Source organism: Crocodylus siamensis, chromosome 2 (assembly GCF_052110815.1).
Source record: "Crocodylus siamensis isolate JL-2025a chromosome 2, ASM5211081v1, whole genome shotgun sequence".
NCBI classification, from domain to species: domain Eukaryota; kingdom Metazoa; phylum Chordata; order Crocodylia; family Crocodylidae; genus Crocodylus; species Crocodylus siamensis.
Window position 1 is genome coordinate 166,282,048 of NC_143396.1, and position 6,000 is coordinate 166,288,047.

At 43.0% G+C, this 6,000-nt stretch overlaps 1 protein-coding gene across 6 annotated transcripts in view; it reads right to left on the minus strand.

The window, feature by feature from the left end:
* Positions 1 to 2,741, minus strand: part of CTNND1 (catenin delta 1) — a 48,223-nt gene extending 45,482 nt beyond the window's left edge. For all 6 annotated transcript variants that reach the window (XM_090032100.1, XM_090032095.1, XM_090032097.1 and 3 more), the window contains exon 1: positions 2,232 to 2,741. The gene's annotated coding sequence lies outside the window, so the exon portion shown is untranslated. The remainder of the gene's footprint in view (positions 1 to 2,231) is intronic.
* Positions 2,742 to 6,000: the final 3,259 nt, after the last annotated feature.

Sequence of the window (6,000 nt, forward strand, 5' to 3'; positions counted from 1 at the left end):
TCCCTAGACATACAATTCACTTCCCTGCAAGAACAAAGGAAGAGGAGGCAAATTAGACAGCAGGAGACAGAGTAGGAAGAGAGATAAGCTAGCCAGGGCAGAGCTAAAATTGTTAAGTCTGGTCTGCATGGAGTTCCCCCTCGCAAATGCACAAAGCCCTGATCCCTTCGTCCTTCCTACACAGATTAAGATCCTGAGCATCACAGAAAAAAAAAGGATTTAAAGTCCAGGATACTCAGCCCTTGCCACCCCCTTCCTTGCTCGGAAGCCCCAAAGGTCTGCATAACCAAAATACTCCCTGCTCCCAACACATAAGAAACCTCCCCTACCCCCTCCCCTGACACAAAGGGAATATTATGATGAGAGAGCAGGGAAGAAAGACAGGACGCTGTCTGTTACACCAGACAACCCTTGCTCTAATGCTAAATGCCTGTCTGATGAGATACATTCTCATTCCCTTGCAAGAGAGCTGCAAGGCTGGCACACAAACTTCCTTTGTTTTGGGGGCAAGAGCGAAAAGCCTCCCAGTTCATGCCTCGCTCAAAGCAGTGACACGCTAGAGCCCAGTCAAATGTCCGACCTCCTGGAATGGGAGCTGAGGAACTGGGGGGTTAGACAGCAATACAAAGCAAACTGAAAGGCTGAGACCCCAAGCCAAGCCTCTCAAGACCGCGCCGCTCCTTTACCACAAGACACGATCCTTCCGAAACTACTTTTCAGAGTGCCTTCGATCGTCTTTCCCCACAGATGGCAGAGCACAACCCAGGACTGAAAGGGACCACTCCCAAATAGCCCTAGAAACATTCACTTGAAGTAGGACACCGTTTTCCTTGTTCTGCTATATCCAAGACCTTGCCGGGGGGAAATGAGGCAGGTGCTTAAATATACAGGATGAAACAAGGGTCTTAAGGGGTCCAGAACCTAGTTTTCTTACCTAGAAAAATCCCTCCCACCCCTACACACACCCCTCCAAGAATCTCTCGCTATGAAATCTATTCATCCAAGATAAGGCATTACCGGCTCAGCACAGCACAGCGAGAAGAGAAAGCATACCATATTCCCAGAACTGTTACAGGGAATGCAGCGTGTGCCTAAAATGTAACGATTCTGAACACAGAAGCACAGTCTAGTTCCCTACCCTAGCCTGTCATAATTAAGATGAAACTAGATACTTCTGGTTTTTTTTATGGCGCAATTACAAAATTTAAGGGGGGGGGGGGGAAGACCCCAGACTATCACTACCAGGGGATCCTAAACCCTGGTGCACTGCTTTCATATAAAACATTCTTAGCAAAACCCAAGAAGTCCAAATCACAGCACCATGCCAGACAAAACTTCAAGAGCTCAAGGCAGGTGATGGGGAGTGTAAGTAGATATTCTTTTAAATGGACATCTAAATCTTCCTACATTACTGACTCAAGCCTGTTTGCTTACCAGGCTATTTTGATGTATCCCACTTCCCAAATGCATGTGATGTTTTGAAAGAATTTCAAGGAAGGAAAAAAAAAGTACTGTACTTAAGTTAGCACACACTTAAAAAACAGAAAAGTTTTTTTTGGTTTTGTTTGGGGGGGGGGGGCTGGAGGGGGGGGGAAGGAGAGAGCAAGCCAACACACAAGTTGTCAATCAGAGCTTGGAATCCTTGAAGGGGCTGGTAGGGAAAAACCTCCTGCATTTATTTCACTGCCCCCCCGAAAAAAGAAAAAGAAAAAAAAAAATCAAGAGGGAAGTTAACCTTCTAAAAAGGATCCATACTGAAGAAAAGAAAGGTCCCCACCCAACTATACCTGGAAGAAAAAAAAGAGATACACCCATAGAGAAAGTGTGGGTCTAAAATGTACTGGAGAAAGCAGCTTAACACATTCCCAGTGAGAATACTTGAAAGAGAGAGAGCGAGAGAGAGACCCGATCAAGTTAAAAAAACCCAAAAAACACACCCCAAAATGCTCAGTTTTCCCCAAGTTTTAAAGAAATATCCTACTTAGAGCAAACAAAGCTGAAGCTTCCTTTATAAACACGACTGAATTCCTTCCCCTAGGAAACATAGGGGCTATCTAGATATAGATACAGAAATAAAAATCAACCCTCTTGCAACACCGCAGTCCAGGAGTTGCGTGTTAGTTTGCATCAGACACACACACCTCCCCAGAACAGAAATAGTTAAAAACCAACAACAGCCACCACCATCATTTAAAACAATAAAAGAACAAAAAGAAAGAAACTAGTCTTACCCTGGCTTTCTCCCCTCTCCGAAGTTGCACCAACAAGAGTCTCCAAGTTTGTTTCTCCTCCTTGTATCTGTTTCCCCCACTCTTCAAAGCAGCAGATTAAGAAATGGAAGGGGGGCGGGGGGGGGGGAAGTTGCCAGCGGGGTTATCCCTCTGCCTCCTCTCTTCAATATCTCAGTGTGACAATATCCAACACCAAAAAAAGAAATTACCCTGGGTGAGCGCCTTCTTTTCGCCCTTTGCAAACACACGCACCACAAAAAAAAAGCCACACCAGAGAACTCTAAAGTCGAGTTTCCCAAGAAATCCCTAACAGGAAAACGAGAGCCCAATCCCTGATCAAATCAATTTAAAAAGAGCAAAGCGGCAATCTTTTCTTCCACCTCTCCCTCGCCTGGGATCTTCTCTTCTTTCTTTCTTTCTGGCGGTTTTTTTTTCTTTCCCCTTCTTTCAAGATCCAACACCTAAAATGGAAGTTGCACCCAGCCAAAGGCAAAGCAAGCTGGGTGGTGACAAACTAAGCTTGCCAACCCAACCCCTCTTTCCCTAAGTGATGTCAGCTTCTGCAAAGCTCCAATGGGAAGCAGGCATCAATCAGGCACGCGAAAACATCCAATACGAAACTTTAGTCTAGGAATTAAAAAAAAAAAAAAAAAAGGGGGAAAAAAATGAGGGAAAAAAATAAAAAAAAAGAAAGGTGGAGAGGGGCACGAGGAAGAGAGTAGGAAGGGATAGAAAAATAACTTCTTTGAGTGAAGATAACAAAAAACAAAATCAGAGCAGGAAAGAAAATGTAGCTGCGAGAAAAGACAAAGCAAACTTGAAAAGCTAGCTATTAGCATATAGATGTGGCTCTGCTACTAGCACTCTTCATTTGTCTCTGCTTTCCCTTCTTTCACTCCTCTCCCTGTGTTGGCAAGCTCAAATGCATACTTGTGGTTGTTTCTTGTGCTCTTCTCCCTGCTTTGCACCCCAAAAGGAGAATGGCAATTGCAAAAAGGAGGGTTGGGAAACATGCTTATAATCAACTGATAAGAGAGGCTAAGATTTGAAATGCAACCTTGATTGTATTGCATTTATCTATATGAGCCCAGATTGTGAGAGGTGCTATCAAATCTTGGTTGAGGGGTGGCTTCTTGTTTTATTTCAACCAGGGGCTTTTGCTAGCAATTAAGCACACTGATTTTTAGTGTAAAGCAGATTAGGAATGTTCACTCCCTGCTTTCTCCTAAAAACCAGTGAAGAAGAGAGCTCCTTTGATCTGTATTACTAATTCAATACAGTTTGTATTACTGTATTGTATTAGTAATACAAATTGTATTGAATTATATAATTCAATACAGTTCACAGCTTGTAAATTACATTTACAAACCATCAATTAATACAGAGAGGGAGAAAAATCCTCTAAACTTTTGCATTGTGGCTGTGAAGGATGTTAACTTTGATTACATTTCTAAGAGTGCCAACCTGTAAGAGAACTAGTGCTATGTGGTAGCACCTAGCTAAGTGTGGGAGTTGTTGGGAAGGACTCATGGCTTGAATATTTATGTGAAAACTGAGTTCTAAACAGAGGATTTTTTTTATTGGGTGTTTTAGTTTCTATTTAACGATGCACATGGTGGGATGGAATACCAAAAATAAAATTATCATGGACTTCAAGTGGAGCAGGGTCAAGTCTGGATGCATAGTTATTGATTCAACCTGACCCTAATATTAACACGCCTACACTCTAGTTAGCACCAAGATAGCAATGAAGATTATCACTGTGGAAACAGCCACTAGGCTAAATCTATATGTTAAATCAGCAGTTCCCAACATCTGACAGATTGCGCACCACCAATTAAAAGCAATACAACCTTCAGTACCACTAACAAATTTTTCAGTTCAACCTTAAGTACCACCAGTAAATTTTTGTCACATAAAGTCATTCTAATAAATCTGGTAATGCGTAACACTGACAGGTTGTCTGTGTACCACTGGTGGTACGTGTACCACAGATTGGAAACTGCTGTATTAAATAGTACATAGTGAAATCTCTGAGAGTAATGGATGCTCCATACCTTTAAAAATGAGGTCCTCTAGCTGATTCATTGGGCAAATTCCAGATGCTCCTTACTTACAAAGATAGCAATCCTTTCATTCTCGGGTTTAAGCCCAGAGTGCTCTTCATATTCCACTCTGAGAAGCTGGGTAGCTGTTGGCAGGAGAAGAGATACTGTCACTCTAGAGCAGCATTTTTCAACCCATGGGTTGCAACCCAAAAGCGGGTCGTGAGAATATATGAAAGGATTACGAACAAACTTTAAAAATGGATTCTCCTTTAAAGACAAAAAATGTGGGAAAGCGTGGCTTTTCCCTTACAGGCTGACAGAGTTCCACCTGCAAGGGGCTACTTGGGCGCCCCCCTCCCCCGACACACGCATACGCCGTGAGGGGCTACTGTCTGGGGGTGGGGGCAGCCAGCTGGGAGTGAGGGACACTGGGTCATGACTGGCCATCAATGTTTACAAATATGTCCTGGTACAAAAAAGGTTGAGAACCACTGATCTAGAGGAACTTAGACTCTAGGTACTCAAAAGTCTTCTCAGCAAGACTGTGTTATCCTGTAGTGTAAGCTAAGCCCCAGTTCAGTGTGGCTTAGGCATGTAACCTGGGCCAGGCTGCTACCAAATAAGCCCAGGCCACTTAGCATGCAATTCTTGCCTCTATTCAAGCACAAAAAAAGATCTGCTTGGTACAACTCGGTCTGTCTACTGCACTGCGTAGTGCAGGGGAACCAGTAAGCACTCCTGTGTAGACTAGCCACATTCATTTTCACCTCTAGACCATGCTCACAGTGAGTCTAGATGACCCAAAGGTAAAATCACCAGTGGTCCATCTACACTCACAAGCTTACTCTGCCTAACACCAGGAGAATACCACCAGTAAAAGGAGCAATGGCAGGAGAATTACAGAAAATCCCCTTTGTAGTCAAGGCTATGTATATTGAAGACCCAAGGTCTGTAAACAAAGGAAAATAATCAGCATACATATGATAAACAGAATGTTGAAATAAACGTCAGTTTGTGGAGAGGCATCTAATTAGGGTGCAGGGATCTCTGTTTGGCCTTGTGCTAATGATATATTTCAGGTAGATCTGGAAGGTATCAGATGTAAACAGCGTGCCTATTAAATCAACAGAGGATACAAAGGCTACAACACTACTCCTATTGACTTTAAAGGCACTAAATCAAGAAGTGTTGCAAACATTGCTTTGTCACAGCAAAAAAATGCAGAGATCTAGAGAGATTAGAGACATGGGCAGGACATGACAGCATACGGTTTAACAAACTGTCAGAAGAAAACTAATTCCAAAATTCAGTGCTGCATGAGATTAAGAAAATGAGGAAGCATTAGTGCTTTCAAAGATCTAGGAATGGAAGTCACTAGTCATCGCTGAAATTAGGCATGAGTTTGAAAACAAAAGAGGCTGCCATGATATGGGGCTGAGCATATTACATCACAGGACAAAAACATGGCAGCTTCAGTTGCAATTGTGGCGTAGCTACATCTTCAATATTAGGATGATTCTTTGGTCCACAGTGGCTCCTTTGAACCATTCTGGCTGCTTGGGAATTTGCCAATGATATGGAATCTGCAGAGTTCTGTCCCACGCGTGTTCAAGCTGGCCTCAGAATCAAGAAGACACAAAAGTAACATGAAGCCACTTTGCCCCCAGCTGTCAGGTTATTTGTCTGCATAATTATGTTCTAGATAATACATTAGGAGAAAG